Genomic DNA, 23,045 nt, shown 5'->3' with positions numbered 1-23,045 from the left:
TTGATGCCCAATGCATCCCTGTATGCAGAAAGCCAGCATACAGTCAACTAACTTAGCTAAATAACAAAGTGCCACAGCTAGAAACAAAGACATGCAATGACTGACGCTTCATTGCGTCATTGAAGTACAAATGACAGGCGTGAGTTTATAGCTTCATGTCTCTGTCCTCCTGAAAATGACTTGTAGCCTGTTGCCCTGTCACTTGTAGTGTGAGCACAGTGTTTGCATAGATAATATTTCTCCAGTAAGGAGTAGTTCCGATGCTGCTGAGTGAGGCCTGGATATTTTTCACTGCTTAAGTAAAATAGCAATATGTGGTACATGAAATTTCAAAGACTCATATCTTAAAACCTGACAAATAAAACCGAAACTATCAGCTTGAGTAGAGACCACTAGAGTGTAATTTGGCTCAAAGTTAATAAACAACTTCTACCAACTGAAGGGAAGAAAAAGTATTTAACACAAAGTCCATTTCACACTTCCAGCATGATATATATTGACTAATGAACCTGACTCAACCTCACTGGAGGCTGACACACTGCACATGTGTGACTCATCCGGCCTGATTTAGCTGCATCCAGCTGTTTGTTCAAGGTGTACGTGGGCAGAGAAGTGGTGACAGTAATAATAACAGAGAGCAGAAGCCAAACACCTGCTCTGTACTGAGCTGTACTCTGCGGCTGAAACAGTGGCAGCCAGATTGAAACTCAAAACTGTAGCTGCAGTGCATTCAGGTTTCCTGCTCTTGTAGGCAGTGTTAGGCAAATACATTCTGTGATTCTGAAGAACAGAGCCCAAAATCACTGAATCATCTTCTTTGAAACAAATTACATTTAAAAGATAATGTTGCCATTGTGCCATATTACTTTTTTATTTTTATAGTAAATAAATCTCATGAAAAGACCCAGTGAGTGTATGTACTTACAAGTATTGTGTGTGTGTGTATATCAAAGCCTCATATAGCATGTTCCTTTGTGCCACCGGGCTCCATTGTTTTCTACAAACTACATATACAATTGAACGTCTAGTCTCTTTTACTAGCCCCGTGTGGCTACCCATTTTGACAGATGAAGGCCTGTATCAATTAGACGCCTGGTGTGGTTGCCAAGCAGTTTTTTTTTTATAGAAGTTCTTTGGATGAATAAATATATTGTGTGGTTAGATTCTCCATAATTCAATTGTTCAGTTCATTTTACTGAAACTAGTATGAGCAGCAGTGGAGACAGTAATTCTTTGAGATTTACCAGCCTGGTAATCAAGAGAGATGAAAAAAGTGGTGAGTCCCTACCTCTGAAGCGGTCATATAGTCAGGATTTGTATCCATTCCTCAATTACCTGGTAAGTTTTTCATATTCCATCACAAGAACCCAACAGGTTTTTCATAAAAATTTATCCAAGTTGTGAGTATTGTTTTAACAGGATAGGCATCGTTCGTCTGAGCGAGAGCAAATTAATGATTTATAATTGATATGTTACTCGAAGCCTCCTTTTTATATACAAGTAATATTTATACTGATGTAAATAAACAACTTGATCGTATTTCCCATCTTTGCTGAGGAAGAGTTTTGTGTGAAAGTAATTGAAAGCCTGTCTCAGAGAGACGACTGTTGAGCTCAGTGATTTAAGCAAATAATAGCCCGGGCTATTAAGTGAAGTTTTACAGCATGTAATACATATACTTGTAAGCTGTTTTTAAAGATTACATCTTCAGTAGGAACCAATGGGCTTGAAGCTGTGTTGTGTTGACCGATGGAGTAACACAACATTTTTTAGTTGTATGCTCAGTACTTCCCAAACACATGCATTTTTGCTAATTATTGAGTGTAGGTGAGTGACAGCAGAACTCCTTTCTGTAGTTGTGTAAGAGTTTGTAAACAGATGTTTTGATATAGTTTTGCTGTTGTTAAACACAGTCCCCTTTTTTGGATTCTTCGTTCACCATCGAGGCATGCGAGAAAAATATTTTCTTCATGAATTCAAGGTGATGTGGTGAATAATTGATATGCAGATCCCCATTTTGGGGCTTAAGTATTTCTTTAAAGACTCCCATAGAAATTAGTTAATTCATCTAAAGGGCTTTTTTCATTAACATAAAACACCCAAAACAAAGGTGCTGAGGATCAGTCCTGCCAATGAATGCTTCTTAGACAACAAAAGCACCTGCAGGTTAAAAAGCCTTCTGTGTGTATTTAGAGCAACATACAGACATACAGACAGACAGACAGACAGACAGACAGACAGACAGACAGACACACACACAAATGTCTTACCTTCATAAGAACCGACTCGCTGAGCTTTTCTCTGTTGACAATCTTTATGGCAACTTTCTGACATGTGACACAGTGGATGCCAAGCTTCACCAGACCTGAAACACAGATATCAAATAAAATTCATATCAAGTCATTTCTTCAAAGTTTGTCTGAGTCACACTGAGAGAACAAGGGACACTCAAAATGTTCTGAAAACCACTTGATTTGACAGAGGTTATCATGGCAGGAGAGAGGAATGAAAAGAAGAGCTGTGGATCTGAATTAATGACATCACATTCAAGGCTACCTGTCGTCCTCTGGGACAGCAGCCACTGCTGCAACCCAAAACTGATTCAGCAACTTTAAATATACTCCACAGACTGCATCACCCCTGAAGTGTGTACATAAAAGAAATTGACATTTTTAAAGATAAAACAGACAACATGGATGAAGATAGAGTCCTCTATGGCCATGGAGGTTCAGTCTTGACTCTTGAAAAGAGTTGGTGTGAAAAAACAATCTCAGCTCAAGTTCTTAGCTTTTTCTGAGCTTTATCAGTGAACAGAGCTAACTCAGGTGTCATCACGTGACCTAGGTTTGGACCTTAAAAGGGAACACCTAAATTAAGAATTCTAACATGCTGGGTGCGTTGGTAAATCCAATTTGACACTCCACCCTACAATAAGAGCGTTGTTTATCAAAGAAAATAAAGCATTCTATTTCTACATAAATTAACAAACGATTAAGATAATCACACATTGACTCCACTTGATGCTCTACTGCGCCGAGTGCCCAGAGTACGCTCTGCCATTCTGAGTGTGGTGTTCTGAATTTACGAATGGTCCAGTTTGTGCCAGAATGTGTTCAGGCACTTGGAATGAGTGTTTCTGAACACACCCATTTGTTCTGTTGCCTTGGAAAGTTCAGTCAATATCTGTAATCATGAGCTACCCTCTCTCAAAGCCAGAACCCAGAGTAGTAGGTCTCAAACTTGTAATGTCATAGGGTATAAAATCTGGAGCTCCATAGGCAATGAATGAGAGACTGCTTTTGTGGAGCCACAGACTGTTTGTTTTCTTTTTTATACTCAAATGAGCTTTATTCTATTGTTGAGTTCTCAGGTCCAGAGTTGTTCATGTTCATTCATATTTTTGGACTGTCTTATGGGCCTTTTCCACTGTCACTCTTGGCCACGTCGTCATGCAAAGCTACAAGACTCACCTCTGTCTGCAGGAGACCAGAGAGAAAGGTGTTTTAAAAGTACTTTTGTAGCTTCGAACTGAATCTCTGTCATTTGGAGTTTCTCTCCTGCGTGACTTTAAATATCTGCTTTATTTTACTGATTCATGTTTGCTATCAGCCATATCAGAAGTTGTGTAAAGTTGTAGCACATTTCCTTATTTTGATGCTTTGCAATAAAAGTTTTTACATAACAAAATAACAGGGGACTTTTATTGTGAAGAATCTGAAGGAAATGACATGTTCATCACTGAATAAGTGGAGCTTTGTTACCAGCTTTTCATCAATAAAGGCAAGTCTAATGATACTGCAGGGAGGAAGAGTAAAAGCAGAAACAGCCACAGTGAGATGCTGATGAAGAGCTGCAGACAACAGGCTCTTACTGCATCTCTGCAAACAGCTGAACTCAAACAGGTTAACTTCTTCTTCTTTACCTGCCCTGCTGTGTGATGGAAAAACACATGCAGCAAAAATAACAGGGACTTAAGCTGTGGATCAGCCCGCTGCTTTTAAACATCATCAAAAAAACTACACAAGTGACGAAGCTTTGTGTGTGTAGGGCTTTTTGAAGTTTAATGATTTAGACCATAATGGAACCCTTTGCAGTTTGGGAGCACTAATGATGCTATGGAGAAATGTTATAAAGTAAAATTAAAACATTACATTTTATTTGTTTAGGTGCATAGTTACAGCACATAACTCCTCACTGCAATGATGTCCTCATCAACGCTCAACAAGAAAGTGAACAAATGTATTTGTCTAAATATCTGATTATTCCTTTAACAAACAGGTCCTTATTTTGTACGAGCAGGCACATGAACATACATAGGCTACCTTTAACTATTGTGCCCCTCCAATAGCCAGGTCAATTATAATTAAAAAATTTAAGTCTTTAATGTAACTATTACTACTGCCAATATTATATCTGAGTTTCAGGACTGACACCAAAACTATACTTGTTAAATTGGGATACTGTTGGAACACTGTGTGTGCCAGACCTGTATACCAGTATTTAAAACAATATACTGTATATAAATATATATATAGACACAAAAATTTACAAAAATCATAAATGAAAATACTTTAAAGCATTAAGAAACCAGACATTTCTCTGTCGTTCTAATCTCGTTAAAGATAGCTGAAGGACAGGGTGTGATTAGTGATGCTTGTTTGCACGCATGTTGTTTGCACGCATGTCATTCACTGTATGTGTCTGGTTTAAATACCTGGAACTCTCCCAGCTATATGTTGCTTGTCAGTTTACTGAGCATAAACCAGGTGGATAAAAAATGCCATCCACTTGCATTCTGCAACTCCTGAGTCTCTTTTTATTATGTACTTCTAAGAACTCGCCTGATGTGACTCTATCGCCATAACAGAAATGTCAACACATGGTATTTTTATCTTATTACAGCCACAATGGCTCCATCCATCTCAATCAAAGCTCTGACACCAGGGAGTATGTTTTACTTTGTACTGAAGGTCTGCAGACCGTAGTGGAAATGCCACTGCGCATATGCACCTCTTCATTACCTCACGCTGCATATATATTTCACAGGAGATGAGTGTCTCACTATTTGAAAGGTGATTTCCCTGCGGGGTCTCACAAGGAAACAAGTAGATCCATAAGCAGCAGGGGTATTTGGGCCAATATGGCAGCCTGGGGGCTCTTTTATGTCTCCAGTCAGAACAGAAATGGCATCCTGGGCGACATTCACTGGGTCTCATTGATCTTGATGTCAGAGCAGCTCGAAGACGGCTATAACTGCTTACCACAACACAGGACTAAGAAAGCCCTGTAAGACTGCTCTGTATGGAGGTGTGTGAACCGGTGTGTTTGAGGCACACACATACATTCACCCCTACAAGTTATGAGAGGAGGTGTAGAGGTGTACTGAAGGATGGGTTGAGTGAAGCAGGGTCATCCTCTGAGAAAAATCGCAAAGCCAGAGTGAGCGAGAAGGTGGAAAGCAGGAAATAAAAGAAAATTAGGAAACATAGACAAAGGTGGCTGAAATTTAAAGGCATGGTCCAGATTTTTTTTAAGTGGGGCTGTATGGGGTACTAATCCATAGCCAGTATATTACCTACGGTAGATGTCAGTAAGAACACCCCCAGTTTGGAGAAGCAGGCTGGAGTCCAACACTGAAACTAAGCAATGTACTGCTGTNACAAAGGTGGCTGAAATTTAAAGGCATGGTCCAGATTTTTTTTAAGTGGGGCTGTATGGGGTACTAATCCATGGCACTAATCCCCCAGTTTGGAGAAGCAGGCTGGAGTCCAACACTGAAACTAAGCAATGTACTGCTGTGGAGGGGTCAGCAACAAAATGTATTTTAGCCACCTAAAAAAAAAATCTATTAAAAAAATCTAAAACAGTTTAATTGTACACTATAGATGGTGTTTTCATTGCTTTACCTTACCTTTAGCATACCCCCAGAATGAATAACAGTTAAACTATATATATATATATATATATATATATATACATATATATATATATAAAATGTGAAATTTTGTGATTAAAATTGCTCTGCTGGGGGACTGAGGACTTCTGACCTCAGCTCAGTATTTCTAGAATCATGACTATGATCCTGCTGGCTGTCAATGAAAATAGTGGGTCTCGTTGATGAACTGTTAGTAAATTAGTGAGTAGATTTGCACATAAAAAAACCTTGGTACTAAAAACCCACACCAGATTCATAAAAGCTGCAGGAAACTTGAATTTGATTGTAGGCATGCGTGTATATTCATGAATACCAATCAATCGTAAACTGACAGCCCGCTCCCGCTAGTCAGCAATTAGCATACATACATAGCATCTCCATCTATGAATAGCCAGTGACCACCATATACGGAGGTGATAATTACTATGAATAGGCACATCCTGTCAACCTCCAAACATGGTGCAAACAAAGAGAGAGAGAGAAAAAAAAAACTTTTCTGAGGTTGAGACTGAAGTTATTTTGGGTGAAGTGGAATTGAGTAATGGATGCCGTTAACTCTGTGTCCTCTGTTGTAACAACCATCCAATGACTTAAACAAAAATGGTGCTATGTGCAAAAATGCAAAAACACACACAAGTACTCCCACACACAACAAAACAATTGCTACAGGAGAAGGCTCCTCCCAGTTACAGCTGCAGACGAGCGTATTGTTTGCATCATCGGAAAGAGCTCTCTGTCAGGGGAGACAGCAACATATCTCCACAGGAGCAGTCAACAGCAAGCTCAGAAGGTAAGGTGATGTACATGCTATATTAAGTGTTAAATCACTGTACATTCTGACAGCCATCACTGACAGTGTCAGTAACATGGGTCTCACAGTCTCACCACTCAAACAGAAGATAAATTCGTGGAGTTATCTCTCCTGATTGAATCAAGTGGGAATGGGATGCCAGAAATGTAGAAAACACATGTATTAAGTCAATTTAGATAACTCAGTTACATTTTTGAGAAACCTTATCTGAAGCTTAAATCTGCTATATGCCAACTAATTTAGCTAAATGTGTTACATTTCTAAACCTCTGCCATGTTTAACTTGCCTGTTTCAAAGGCATCTGTGTATTGTGAACATAACAGAGCACAATACAAATTAAAATTGTAATTTCTAATAATGACAAGCAATATTTATGTGTATTTCTTATTTACACAAGCACTACGAGCAGTCAGAGGCAGGTGTAGATTTTGTCAGTACCATAGACTGTATAAAAATAGTACCTAGCTCAGTACCTAGGGAAAGATTGGAGCTACAAATATTTTGATGAATGCCGAAATACACAGACATTTCCTTCTGCAAACAGTTTACAAACAAATTTGTCCTGCTCGCATTTTATGAAAGACACCCAGTGAGTCTGGAGGCAGAGCGGTGAAGTGGTAGTGCTGAAATGCAGGGCTTTATCTGTGTTTTCTAAAAAGCATGTTTATAAATAAATTTGTCATAGCAAAATTAAAATGACTACCAGGTCAGGAATCAGTTCCTGAATGTGACTGTAGATACTCTAAGCATGTTATTTAAGTGATGTTATGTTCCACTCCTGTTTGCACACACTGTACCTCTGAGAAAGAAAAGGTATTTAAGGTGTATGTTACAGCTTCATGGGCCCAATGAGAGCTATAAGGATGACTTATGTACACTAAAACACATTTGTGCTGCAATAATCTTCTGTGTAGCTTTTCTGTTCTCATGATGACTCCTCTGAAGACTGAATGTGAGAGTTCTGTCTAAACGCACTGCTATATGTTTTTGATTCAATACAAAAGTACAAAAATCATAACAGCAGTTTATACCTGACATTTGTCATAGTGCTTCTCAGTTTTTAGAATCATTAAGTAGCTCAAAACGAGGCCCTCCAGTAATAATCTGTGACTATTCCACATCAAGAACAGCTACTTTTTTCTCCCTGCTTCATTACTACATAACTCTGAAGGATGACTTCATCAAAGCTCTTATAACTGCTGTCTAAAACAACAGTGTCCATTCTTGACTGTTGGTTGGTGTTTTACACATCTGACAGGCAAAGAACGATAAAATATAGAAATTAAACAAAAGCAGATACAGATCCTGAAAATTCATCTGCCACCTAAAGGGTGTATTCTGCATGTGTATGAATACCAATAATAATGTTTTCATGAAATTGTTCAATTAGTTTCAAGGTCATTTCTGATATTCTGGTAAAATATAAATTGTGAATCAGTGAGTGTTTTCAACAACTATCTTTATATAAATATATTCAAGAGCATGTGACAATAATGGAACGTCAGTAATTCTGATACATCATACATGTTATTACTGCTTTGTAAAACTAAGGTGGCAGTTGAGCGCTCTGTCATTTGTTAATGAATACATTTATATGCTCTGATTCACATGTACACTGTGGTCCTCTGCAGTTTCCTAATGAAGTACTCTTTCTATCTTACTAGTCACTATGTTGATAATGAGGGAAGGTGACATGCAATAGACCCGCGTTCTGGACACAAACAGGGGAGGTTCCATGTACGGACGCCCTCAACACCTCTTGTTCTTTTACTCTTCATTTTGTTGTCTTTCTTTGGGAGTAAAAGTTAGCCGCGGCAGGACACCAATGTTTTGTCCTCAGACAAAAATGAGGAAGAAGAAGGAGAGGGATGAGGAGAGCAAAAAGAAGAGGTGGAAGAAGAAGAAGAAGAGAAGGAGAAGGTGAAGACTGAGGAGAAGAAAAAGAAGAAGGAGATGAAGATGGAGGAGCGCAAAGAGAAGATGAAGGAGGAAAAGAAAAAGGACAAGAAAAGGGAGAAGTAGAGGGAGACGGAGATGGAACAGAAGAAGAAGAAGAAGAAGAAGGGGAGGTAGATGGAGAAGAAGGAAAAGGAAGACAAAGGAGAAGAGCAAGAAGAAGAAAAAGAAGGTTGTTTTCATTATCAGTTGTCATAAAATATAATATACTGTATATAAAATGTCAGAAAATAGTTAAAAAAATTGGCAACAATCCAGAATCCAAAGATACTCCATTTACAACAACAATAACATTACAAGAGTGAAGCTGCCAAACTCATCTCATTAATCAGTGTTTCCAGAAAAATGACTAATTAATAACCAGTTATATAAAAATGGTAAACACATTAACTGACTTTCAGCAGTGGACATAACAATCATCACTTTCACATAACAGAGGTATCGTTTTTAGTTTTAAATTCACTATGAGGAAGTGTCAGGGTCTAAATGCTTGAGAACAAAGGAGTGCTGTATTTTCAGTGTCAGATGTGGAGCCGGGCAGGGACTGGGTGGTTAGCATGAGCAGTGAACCCACTCCTGTGGAGCAAAGAAATAAATGCCACCTGCAAAACAACAACCATCAGCACTGTTTGACTGAAAGGTAAACCCAGGAGCTCTGAGCACCACAGAAGGGTAAAAAATCTGCAGCAAGTCTTTCAGAAGGCAAATTAAACCTATGTGCTGCCACTGAAAGCCACAACAGACTCAACAACTCAGTTTCATTGATTTCTCTCCCCTCAATATATGTGCTCCTCTCTGCTGAATCAGATCAATAATCTCCAGGACTTCTGAACTCCACAGACTGGCAGCAGGGACTCAGCCTTTGGTCCTCTGCAACTCCCTCTTCCTCAAACCTCCCATGTTCCCTCTCTGTGCCGTTGGGCTTCATGGAAGAATTACTTTCAAAGTCCCAATTAAGCTGCTTTAATGAATAAATTCTACATTTACCTCCTACTGTGAGCACAAAAAAAAATCAAAGATAGGACGCTAATAAGCCAAAAACTGTGTACACTGCAACTCTGGTGCAGTGTTTGGTTTCTGATTAAGATGTTGAAGATTTCATGACAACACCCAATGAGGCACATGGCTCTTGTCATGTTAATAAACCTTCTACTTACCAAACTGAAAATTGTAGACTTCTTAAAAACAAGGTGCAAACATTTATAAATATGGCTGTGTAATAAACCTCCTGTGTCACTGTATCCAGGAAACTCCCATGGCTCTGTGTTGAATATTCCGAACATTAAAGCAAGTAAAAACACAAGGTCTAATAAAGGCCTTAAAGTGATTTTTCCCACCTCATTTGAGCCTTTTGGAAATGAAGCAGAGGCTTTTTGTTCTCTTGTAGTATCAGCTAATTGGAACCAACACACCAGCTGATAATTATGTTGAAGGACTGACCACAGGCACAACCGCTCCCTTAGCAGGTTGAAGGAATTATCAAAGCCAGCTGGAAGGCACTACTAAGATGGCATTAATGGCAAAATAAACACGGTGAATGAATGCAACCACTCTCTTTTTTAAATTAAATAAAGGCTGTAGACAACACTGATATGGCTGAGATCTGTCTTTAATAAGCGTTTCAGTCATTTTGCAACTAAAAGGCAGAACTATTGCTTTCATCCATCCATCCATCCATTTTTTAAATTTCTTATCCAGAGTTCACCCTGTGTCCATTATTGCACATGTATCTGCCTGATTCAAAAACCTTTACATTTTGTTTAAGCATAGTACTTATTCAGAAAAAAGGATGTGTACCATCTTTGTTTTAAGTATTTGCAATTTGAGAGACAAGACTTGTTCTTGACAAGTCCCCCTCATATGACCACATATATCGTTTGTTCCTACCCTTCATTAGGAGCCACAGCAGTCATATCTAAAAGACAGGATAGCTCGAATATGATCGTTAACAGCTGCAGTTTTAAATATGTGAATCGGTCGCAGTTGCACCAAAACTACTTGATTAGGTTTATAAAATAGAATTGTCGCCTTGCAGTTGTATGCCTCCACAAACCAGTCAATGTGCAGTTACAATTTACATTCATGTCTGTGAAAACATGGATGCTTCACACACATCTTTCCTCCGACAGCACAGAGGAGCTATACAATCAGCACAGTTTCAAGGTGGACACCCCAGATAAGTGTCACCAATTCAGTATCTGACCAAATGTCTCCCCTTCTGTTCTATTATCACATTAAATAATGGCCAGAAAAAGGTTGTTACAGAACATTATGACGTCACAGTGAAGTTGACCATTGCCCTTTTGGATACAATGTCATCATGCATCATTTCATTCTGTTATTTGTGTAAATTCTCCTCCTCCTCTGCATAATTAGCAGAGTTATGGCCAAAAACATGGTTTGTGAGGTCACAGTGACCTTTGACCTTCGGCCACTAAATTTTAACCAGTTCATTGTTGAGTCCAAGTGGACACTTCTGTCAAATTTGAGGAAACTGCCTGGAGGCAATCTTGAGATCACAAGCATGGGACAGATGTTACATTAGCATGTTTGTTACTAACCTAACGTGACGTGACACATGTCATTTGACATATGACACATGCGTCTCGTGACATACTATGTTATGTATAGGGCTGTAGTCAACCAAAGAAAATCTTGGTCGACTAAAGTCGCACATAATCTTCAACTAATTGATTACTCGTGGGGGAAAAAAAAAAATCTGCACGTTATTTTTACTTCTGCGGTGGTGTGTGTGTGTAGTTACACCTCCAAAACACTAGTCGGCAGTGGAGGACTGTGTTAAGTGCTGTAAAGTTTAGTTAAAATCAAACTTTATTTATATAGTTGATTCAAAACACACATTAAATATGGCTTAATAGAGGCAATTTCAAACACAAGTATACAAATTGGCTTCACTATAAATTGCAGAACTGACATATAAACACTTGTCTTTATCTGGACACATTTACCCCACCAATACAACATGCTAACGTTATTAGCACAAGACTATGGCATTTTACATGGTATACATTAGCCTAGCATCGAGCGGAGATTTCCTCTGCTCATATGAAGCCAGGATAAATCCCGAAGTATAAATCCCTAAAGGATAAATCACACACATGACTTAAAATGCTATTTTAGTGAAGGCTTTACTGTCTTCACAATTTATTGTTTCTTATCTGTGAAACACAAGTAAATACAACCTTCGTTTCCACTGAGGGAAATGGTTTCAGCTTACAGAAACAACAGACAGGAGGTCGGCGTCACCGCGACGCTGAGCGTGAGGGTGGGCAAGTTCAACTTTGTCAACAACGGGGGTGTTTTGAAAACACGCCCATTTTCACAGGTAACTTAGCCTGTCCCCCCCGCCACAGGAAATAATGGATTAATCCTGGAAAGCTGTTGATGGAGCACTTTTCTCCTTATGAAAGTAACACAGCGATTATTCAACCCATGAGAATTTGGTCGGACTAGAGCAGAGCGACCAAATAATCGACTAGTCGACCAGGAGACTACAGCCCTAGTTATGTAGCTAAAGTAACTCAATTTTGACTTTTGGTTTCACGCTGGGCATGAACAAATATCTCTCTGGGTCAAAGTCCTGTGTTTTTTGACCCACCTGTTCACCCGACCTCCCTACGCTGACTTTCCTGCTCTTTACATCTTGTCACATGTCTTTCTCCTTTGTTCCCATCATAATTACTACAGCCACCAAAGGTCGCTGTCTAACAGTAAATATGGGTCATAATAAGCTGCTTGTAAAAAGGACCTATGTGGTCTTATTTAGAGGGAGGACAGTCTTGTTTTTGTGGCGAGGCAGAAGAACCTTCTAGATTTTTAAAAATCCATCTTTCAGAGAAACAGAGTTGAATGTAACAAACTGGTGCTGGGTTCATTCAGGACTGCTGTAGCTCTTTCCCACAGCAGGAACTTACTGTAAAAGACTACTCAGCTGACTGGCATTGCATTATACAATAACAATAATAGTTTTAAACTCCATGCTATAGGTTGTTAAGCTTCTAAAACAGAAAAGGACCCTTGTTTCTTTATCACATACGCATCAAACATACAGAGACAAACACTTTCACACCTAAGTGTAATTTAAAGTTCCCACTTTACCTAAGATGTTTTCTGTGGAAGGAACCTGGAGCATTTACAAGAAATCCAAACAGGCAAAGAGAGGAACATGCAAACTCTACACAAGAGTGGAACATAAAAGGAAACACCCAAATCTGATTGGCTGCCAAAGGCTGATTTCCATAAAAAAAAAAGATTTAACAGAGGTAAACCTTTCTCGATTGAGAGGCTTGTTGGGTCCACACAGACAGGTTGAGTTCCTGCAGTCACTCAGCTCTGCTGATGTGACTTCCTGTGTCTGTTGAATGTTTTGTTCACTTTATATACACATTTACAGCTAGTGGATGAGAATGTTTCTGGTCCAGCAGGAGTAAAAACTGTACCTGGACATTTGGGAATGTGTAATTTTGGAAGAGACAGCTGCAACAACGTTTTGTCCTTCAGCCTCCAACAAATGACATGTGATACTGTGACATGGATTCTGAAGGGAACAGCAGTGTTGAACTTTCCAGGAAAATTCTAAAAATGTAGAAACTTTCTGCTATAATGTGACAAGTGTCTGGAGACAGACGATAAATGTGCCAAACATACTGAATGCTCTGAATGTTTTGAAGAGTTTTCTTCCCAGTGCAGAGAGCTGGCTGCCCACTGCGATCACGATACAACTTACAGATCCTGTTGAATTATGCACAATACATAAGCAGTCAATAGTAATTAATGTAGACAAGTCAGGTGCTGTTTGGTGACCTTTAGCAGTCACACACTTCCTCACACCTTCACCCCCAAATGTGACAAACAGTGATCTCAAAGTCAGGTTTGCTTCTAATCACTTGTCATGCTTTAGTCTTTTTCTAACTCATTCAGAGATTAGATTATATGAAAATAGAGTCATACGCATCACTGGTTTTGGCCATCATATGTGACGTGGTGGTCGGTGCGATACGATCCAATTTTGGAATAGAACTGAGAACTAAAGCTCGACCAAATAAATCCACCGCTTATTAGCCACTGTTAACTAGGGGCGTAACAATCAGTTAATCTTGATCAATATATCAATTCAATGATCAGCGATCCAATATTATCAATGCAAAGTGAAAACATCGATCCATATCATCTTTAGGTTATGCCTTTAATTTGAATTTCTATGTCACTGTCAAACAGCAGCAGGCCGATAATAGCAAGCAGCCAAGAGAAAGAGGATGAGGATAACGCAATGTACTTGGGAACAAATCAGCAGTGTGGAAATATTTTGGAAAATATTTTATTTGAATAGTTTAAGAAAGGAGAGCATGAATGTTTACTGCTCACTTTGGGAACACTATTTAACAAAGGATAAATATTATAGGGACATTCAAGATGTTTTGAAGTGGGGTTGTACGAGGTACTACGAGTTTGTGCTTCTCAAAGTCAAAGAAAAATCCAAAACAGCTGAATTTCAAGGAGGCTACGTTATTGAATTCCACCAAAGGACTGTTCCAATGTCAAGGATTCCTGACACCAAAGAACCACGTCTATCCTTCAGTGAATGTTAAAGGATGCATGTGTGTATTCTCAGCTGGAATTAAGTATCCACAATTCTTTGAGCAAAATTTGCTGGAATTAAAAGCAGGGCCTCTTCAGTAATGCTCACATGGGCACTCACTAGCCTGTTCCAATATGTGTTCACCAAACGCTAGGAAGGAGTCTTGCCTAGCCTCTGTAGGACCTGACTTGGAAGGACCCATCCTACCAAGAAAGCATCCTTGACTTTGAGATGCACTCACAGTTTTACCTACAGCAGATGGCAGTCAGCATGCTCCCAGTTTGGGGAAGCAGACAGGGGTACCAACACTGAAGCTGAGTACTGCACTGCTGTGGACTTCGGTTAGCAACAAAACATATTTTAGCCACTTTAAAAAGGCCCATCTTAAAATCATATCAGTCAAAGTGGACGCTACACTGAGAATATTTTCCCTGCTTTACTTTGCCGTTTAGACAGCCCTTTACTTTGGCACTACATTTTCTCCACCTTGGAACTTGTGTATCCCTACACCTAAGCCCAACTGTGTCACACATTGTACTATCCACTGCTCAGCTGTTTGGGTCAGAAAGTGCTGTTGTGCAGCCCAACTAAAAAGAAATTTAATTTTTCTAAAGATTTCTAAGATGGCACATGCTTGTGTTTTCCAGGCTGTTCAACGAAATAAACAAAAACAGTCGTGTATAGTTATACTGAATACAGATGTCAACACTCCACCTGCAAGACTGAAGAAACTAGGTGATTACAGTGGACATTTCATTCAAGAGGACTGTGTAAAACCTGTCAAATAAGACAGAAAGACTGAAGAGGCATGCTGTACCTAACCATCAGGTAAAATTATGCTTAATACCTGCAAATAGATTTAGAGATGTGTCAAAAAAAAGTTCACAGTTTGCCTCTAGGGGTGTAAATCACCAGTTTCATCACGAAACAATATTATATCGATTCTTTGGACAACAGTACAATATTTGCCGATATTACAAAGTCTGCCACGACACAATTTCAGTTTGATGCGATTCAGGGGCCTACGATCAATACGAGATGATGTCATCTGCCCATTTAACACACTGTTACAGAAGAAGCTGCCACCCCTTTCTTTTTTCTTTTGGCCATAAAAGATGAAAACAACATAAATAGTAAGTGCAGTAAAGTTTACTTTAAACTGACTCCACTAACACACATCAAACAGCACATGGAATAAGTTAAACCTTCAGGGCTTTTTGCCAGAAAGTCCTTTCTGGAAAAAATCTTTTCATTTTAACCCAAACCATCATCTTTTTCCGAAAACTTCAGGGTTATCTGGATTAAAACCCCGAAGGCAAACTTCTCCCAACAGCCGTAAAACATGGACTGACAACAAAGTAAAGTCAAGAAAAGTATCAAGTTCAGCTCAGTAATTCCTGTCAAGGTTCATGGACAAAACAATTGCTTTTTGCTAGTGACCCATTATTACCTCAAGCATGTTTACATTGCATAAATTAGCCTAGTGGCTGGCAAACTTTTTTTATTCAGTTTCTAATTTAAAATTACATGCAATATTATTATTTTTCTTACTCACCCTTGGTTTAAGTCACTGCATCTCCCAACGGAACAGCACATTTGAATTTCAGTCCGCGTGCCATTTTCCCACCAAACATTATTGAAAAAGGGCAGCTAATCTTGCCATAGTTAGAAGTTAGTGGAGTGAGATGCCCGACCAGGCAGGTGCGTCATGCGTTATCTCATAACAGTATTGTTTACATACAGCATGTGCTTTGTGATTGACCCCTTTTTTCTCCAAAATAGATTATATTTCCACACTGTTCATTCATCCTAAGTACATAACATTATCCTCTTTCTCTTGGCTGCTTGCTATTATCGTCCTGCTGCTGTTTGACGGTGACACAGAATTTCTAAATAAAGGCATAACCTAAAGACGATGATATGGATCAATGCTTTCACTTTGCATTGATGATCCTGGATCACTGATCATTGAATAGATATATCGATCCAGATCGATGGATCGTTAGACCCCTATTGGCTTCCCGCAAAAGTTCTTCCTTTGTATATTCTGGTTCATTAAGATAACCTTTTGCCGCCATAGTCAATGGCTGATCCACAGCCTAACACAGTGAGCGGCCCAGCTGCGCTTATGCGTAGGAATATGAACATTCTAAGGTTGAGAAAAATGTAGTGCCAAAGCAAAGTACTATGTAATGGTAAAAATATTTTCAACATAGTACACATGTAAATTGATAGATTGTGTGATTGATCATTATTTTTTAAGCAGGCCTTTTTTAAGTGGATAAAATATGTTTCACTGCTGCCCCTATCCGCAGCAGTACAGTGCTTAGCCTCCATGGTGATACTCCCATCTGCTTCTCCAAACTGGGAGCATGCCATCTACTGTAGGTAATACATTGACTATGGATAAGTTTCAATTCATAAAATCCAAACTATCTTGTTAAGTCAAGGTCAACATAGCATTATGTGGCATTCAACTGCATACAGTGTTGCAGTATATTTGGTGTCCTTTAAGAGCACATAGATTGGTTACAATACAGAGCAGTAATCTCCTAAAACAAACAAAGGATATGCCAATATTGACACTGAAAGGAGCTGTTACAAGATTAAAGACGGGCCCTCACACAAAAGGAAATCAAGGCCCAAAAATCCAAACTAATTGCTGGAAGCCCAACAGAACACAATAGATTAAATTTACTTCTGAGTGAAGTCAAATCACCATCAGCTCAGGCAGCAGCACAGAGATGCTGGGAGATGTCTTCTTTTCTTTGTGGGTTCAGAATTTTGGCACAGAGAAATATCTTTCTAATCATTTGGTGCTCGGGGCTCCTGGAACTACAGGCCACAGTCAGCCACCCACACACACTGTGGTGAAAACTATGGCCACTAAAGCCAGGAGTCAAGAGCGGCGCCTCTACACCACTTCAGGCAGAGATGTCTGATGGCTGGAGGAGTTAAAGCAATGGAAGGGGCATCCCTCCTCTACTCTTTTTTTCTTTACAGTAATTTAAATATGGCTGATAATAAGCATGTTGCAGCTGCTTTTGTTTGAATGACTTGAGGGTAAAGGAAAGCAGAGTAAAGGGCAGACAGAAAACTGAATAGGGAATGGGAGCTAGTCAAAAAGTTTTTTTTCACTTCGCATCAATGGGGACTGAATGGAGTTTAAATAGGCGACTGTAACTATGAACAATGACGATGAAGTGATGCCCAAGCAGTGAAGGTAATCAGAGGATTTCAAAGTCGTCTGATCCACGACAGCAGCTCAGGAATCCTCCAACAAGCTAAACAGGCCTCTAAATCTCATATTTTGAGGAGTTAACCAGCAGACATTAATACAGATAAGGACAAAGGAAATGATACAGAAAAGGAAACTCCAACAAGGCAACACAAACAAGTGTGATGTTTTGAACCACTCAAAGTTGGTGTGTCATTCAGAACATTTGCCCTCAGTCTGAACCCGATGCTGCTTATTTTTTCTAGAAACAACCTACATGCAGAAGCAATACAGCCATGCATTAATAAACGCTTTGGGGTTGCATTTTTGATGTATGAAAGGCGCTATATAAATAAAGTTTGATTGATTGATTGATTGAAACAAGCGCTTCCCTGGTATTTGCGGATCAGCAAATTGCTAGCACTTGATTTACTTTTACAAATGGATGTGTTTGGATGAGAATTTTTTGAATTTCTTTGCATATATTTCTTTTTAAGCATTTGTTTTTTGGGCATGGTTAATGATTGTTGCCTGGACCTGAGCATTCGCGATACCTTAATAAATTATGGTTGATTGCTGTCATTTCCCTTCAGGCTTCCCTCATCCAAGTGGATCAATGAAACACAGTGGCCTGATATTACTTATCTGGTAGGGGTGGGAATTACCAGAAGACCCATGATACAATATTATCACGATGCTTAGGTCACAATACGATATTACTGTGATATTGGGACATGCTGTGTATTACGATAAAATATGTTGCTATTTATTCCCCTTTTTTCTTTTCAGTCTGTTGACTTCAATCATTTTTTATTACAGCAAAATGTGATGCAAAGCAAACAGACTGACCACACCGTCATAAAACCTGTCAGAAATACTGCATATACCTGACAAACTGAACTGCTGGCAGATTTAACGCCCTCTGTGAGACCAGATTAAATGCATAAGCGAAACTTCACATGCACACATCCTGCTAACTGAATGGCAACACCTATGTTAACAAGCATTGTCTGTTACATCCACAATCTCCCATTCTTGTGCTGCATTGTGCAGGAGGTCTGCAGTGTTTGCTCTGGTGTAACTTTTGTGTACTGCTCTAGTTTGGAGAGCGTGAGACAGCAGTTGCCATTTCTGTGTGATATAATGTGCCATTACAGTCACATATGAATCCACTGACCTTAAAGTCCAGGCATCACAGGTTGACATTACATTACATTACATCCATTGTGAAAGTTAGAAATAGCCTCAACACATTCTTACTCCAGGCTCTCTACATATCGACGTTTGGTCATGGACTTTCCACGTCAAGATATAATGTTCAAGGTACCCTAAATGCGTTGGTTGTTGATGTTCTGGGATGCCGTATCAACTTCCACCTGTTACATACATTGTCTGTTTTTAAAATACACTTCTGTTTTCACAGGAAGCACATACAGCATACAATCTCTTTCAAAATAAATGCACTATGGTTGTACAACACCATGAATTGATGTGTTTTGTTTCTTAAACAACTAACACGCGTTGTTTCGTTCTGCCAACACACCCATGTGGTTTAGGCAACAAAAGCATGGTTAGGTTTAGGAAAAAAGAACAGGGTTTGGCTTTACATTCATACGGGGAGCGAACACCAGCCACCCAGATGAAAGTCTGTGGTTGTTGGACCCATCCACCACCACTCCCGCCTACCCTACTTGGACTTCTGTGCGTCTTAACTTTCGTTGTTTTTCTGACGTCTTTCCCCCTACACCACCAGGTGCTGTTACACAATAACTGCGCCCGACTGTGTAAAATGCCAGCATGAAAGGATGCCTTTTTTTTTTTTTTTGTCAGTGTCTAATGCAGGAAGTCACTGACCAACCTCAACATTTGTTGCATTTATCATTAAATGATCCAGGGAACTCCTGTGTTTCTATGTTGGAAAAACATAGAGGAGATTATCAAAGAAAAACTTTAAAATGGGTATTTACAGCAGGGGGAAAACACTCAGAAATATCCCCAACAAAGAGTGATAGGGCAAAGAGAAATTGTGGAGAGGAGCTCATCACCCAGCAGCAGACGTGTGTGGAACTCAGTGGGACTCTGATGGAGTTTCCTGGCTGTCAGGGAGCCATCTGCAGCTGTCCCACAAGATTGATGAGCCTGCTGCCTCTCACATTTGAATCAGACCTGCCTGCCACCAAAACTGAGCTCTGGCCTATTTACATCCTATTACCGAGAAAGGGGACACCCTTCTCATTCACACCATGGACCCAAACACAAAGGGATGATGATGTTGATGCTTTCATACACAGTCAATATCTATTCATTTTCCTAACATCATAATAACCAAAAAGATATCGACTGATCCTCACTTCGGCCCTGTAATTGCACACCTTGCTGTCAGTCATTTGATGCCATCTGTCTTTGTTCAAACCAATCATCTGAGTCCAGAGCACACTGCTGCTCTGTAACATTGATCAGCTGCTGCTGCAGGTTTACCAGTGAGGCTGAGAGGTGTGCCGCCGTCCCAACAGAGAGACGCTCTCACTGTCATCTGAGGCTAATGAGATCACATAGATAGAAATGGGCCTCAACATTGATTTCATACCATGAATTAAGCATTGCAGACTGTTTAGCTGTCCTACTCGTGGTTCCACATCAGTGAAGAAATATTGGATTTGAAAGGATCAAGGTTTGGTTTGACAGCTGTGGTTTTTTAATCAAGATTTTATATCTACAGTAAATGAGCAGGCAGGTATAAAGAATGCAACTAGACATCAGGTATGTAATGTTAAATAAAAATGAGACTAAATGTATGAAATATGTCACAAGTGGCCTCTGCAGTGTTATCACGTGCAACTTTCTGACCACAACACAGTGATGTGAGGTGATACAACAGTCGGCTTTTGTTGCCATTAGTTCTCTGAAGTCGGTTTGGTGTGTCTGGACCTTTACACTTGTCAGCTTATATTTGATGACTGTAGTGTTGTAGCCTACATTTTATGTAGTCTTGATTTGGGTGTTTTCAGTGGTCATTTACATTTGTAAGGGTTGTAAATCTATTTTTTAAGTCATTTGTAGCACATCTTAGTAAACTTTCATCAAATAAAATGTAATTTACCAACAACAAAACCTTGACTAGTGAAATTACAGAGTGGCTAGTTACTTTGGAACACTACTAGGCACATTGGCTGGTGAGCCAAAAAGTTAATGCAAGCCCTGACACTACTTCACACATGTGTAGCCAGGATCATGACTTTAATCAAAAGGGTTCCACAACAGTCACCCTTTCAGTTTGTGTATGTCATTTTCAGCCTTGTGCATAAATGCAGGGTTATTGCTTACTGTATTGGATAAAAAAAATAAAAAAAAAACAAATACAGATGGCATGAGATGCGCTTACCTGTTTTCAAATCAGCATGTGGAGAGCAGTTAGCAGTCATCCAATCAGCAGAGAGCATGAGGAGAGAGCAGAGAAGAATAGACCAATGGTTAGCTCTAGGCACAGAAATCTACCAGGCAACAGATGATGCAGACACTCAGCTCTGGCATCCAATCAGACTGTTTGTGGGTTTACTGTAAATTCAGTCAATTTTTGCTTTGAACATTTGATTTACTTTCATTCTGCTCCATATAAACACACACTGTACATCAAGTGAAACAGAGGATGTGTGTCAAGGTTAGCCTCCCCTCCTCCATCATTCAATTCCCCCCTCCTCAACCCCCTTCTGCTCCCCTGACAATATCAATCCCACTGAATATATTGAATATGATTTTCCTCCTCCATCCTTCCCCACATTCTAACAAAACCAGCTCTCTTTTCTCCATTAATGAGGTAATCAGCTCCTTCTTTTTTCTCTCTTTTTCCCCTCCGTCAGCCTGGAGAGAGGGGGAGGAGAGGAAGATGAGGAAGGGCAAGGAAGCAGGTCAGGCCTCGAGAGGAAGAGGAAGAGAAAGTAAAAGGCTTCATGCGGCGTTCAGGTCGGATCAGAACAGGCAGTAATGACGGATGCCATCACTAATTAACTGAACACAAACTACAGCAAAAAGACATCAACACATAAAACTAGAACTAGAATTACCGCCTCGTGGTTCCATGCCTTTGCGAACCAGTCAAGTTGCAGTTACAGTTTACATCCATGTCTGTCCAAACTCATATGTAGCCATGACAGTACACAATGCTTTTAACATGGATGTTGCTGCAAAGAAGCTTGAAATTCTAAAACATGGATTCTTCACACACATCTTCCCCCAGGCAGTACAGAAGATCTATAGCCTACAATCAGCACATTTTCAGACGGACACCCAAGATTAGTGTCACCAATTCAGTATCTGACCAAATGTCTCCTCCTCTGTTTCTCAATTATAACATTATGATGTCACAGCAAAGTTGACCTTTGACCTTTAGGATTTAAGACGTCATCACTTCATCATTGTATTATATTGGACATTTGTGTAAAATTAGCATATGAATTCTTGAGTTGCGGCCAAAAACATGTTTTGTGAGGTCGCAGTGACCTTGACCTTAAATCTTAACCACCAAATTCTAATCAGTTCATCCTGAAGTCCAAGTAGATGTTTGTGCCAAATTTGAAGAAATTCCCTGAAGCTGTCCCAGAGATATCACGTTCATGACAATTAGACAAACAGCCCAGAAACATTATGCCTCCGGCCACAGCTGTCGTCGGTGCGGAGGAATGAATACGTACTGTTACGTAAGCGTACTTAAAACAGTTTTATTTACATTTTTTTCTGCTGATTTGCTGCCTGAGTTGACACACTTCATCTGTTTGAAAGAAACATCTCACAACATCCTACTATTGTATGCTATTCTACAACAGTCAGTAAGCTGTGCTGGAATGACTCATTTTCAAAGTATCTGCATGAGAAAATACTCAAATAAAAGTCCCACTGTCATACACATGGAGATCAGTTTGCCAACCCTGGCTAGTGCTACTCAGTCTGTGGAAACAGTTGCATAATTTCATCTGTGGCTCGGGAGGAGCTTTGTGAGGTCAGAGGACATAACCCTGATGATGTCATAGTGAGGCCACCAGTGTTATGTTCTCAAGCTGCAATCCATTGCACTCCGAACTCAGAAAAAAAAAAACTACCTCTGACAGGGAAAAGTATAATGGAACAGTCACTCAAGTTGGAACTTGAAACTTGGCCAAGATCCATCTCGCCCAAGTTCGCCGACATAGACGCACCTGATGTCACAGCCAACTTGACGATGCATCCAGTGAACCGAGCAGAATTACCTTTTCATCAATTTTTACTTAGTGTAGTGTTTTTTGTAGTTTTATTAAACATGCTGTAGCAACATTGTAGCTGTCACTTCAGTTTCTATAGAAATGATTTGTGCTTAATAGAAGTCTTTACAAGCATGTGTATCTCTGTTTCTGTCTCTGTCTACAGCAAAACAAATGCACACGTTCCACAAATTTATATGACCAAAGTATGCCCAATGGCCATTTACGCAATTGAATGAGTAAAGATGAGCAAGACACAAGTTATTTTAAATGCTATTTCTCTGCTAATGGTGCTG

The 23,045-nt window shown here is 39.6% G+C and overlaps 1 pseudogene; it reads right to left on the bottom strand.

Moving 5' to 3' along the window:
- LOC126407048 (serine/threonine-protein kinase BRSK2-like) overlaps positions 1-23,045 on the bottom strand; it is a 221,543-nt pseudogene that overhangs the window by 116,538 nt on the left and 81,960 nt on the right.

Source organism: Epinephelus moara, chromosome 1 (genome assembly GCF_006386435.1).
Source record: "Epinephelus moara isolate mb chromosome 1, YSFRI_EMoa_1.0, whole genome shotgun sequence".
Classification (NCBI taxonomy): domain Eukaryota; kingdom Metazoa; phylum Chordata; class Actinopteri; order Perciformes; family Serranidae; genus Epinephelus; species Epinephelus moara.
Note: the sequence above shows the minus strand (reverse complement) of the source record. Positions and strands in the feature narration are given on the sequence as shown.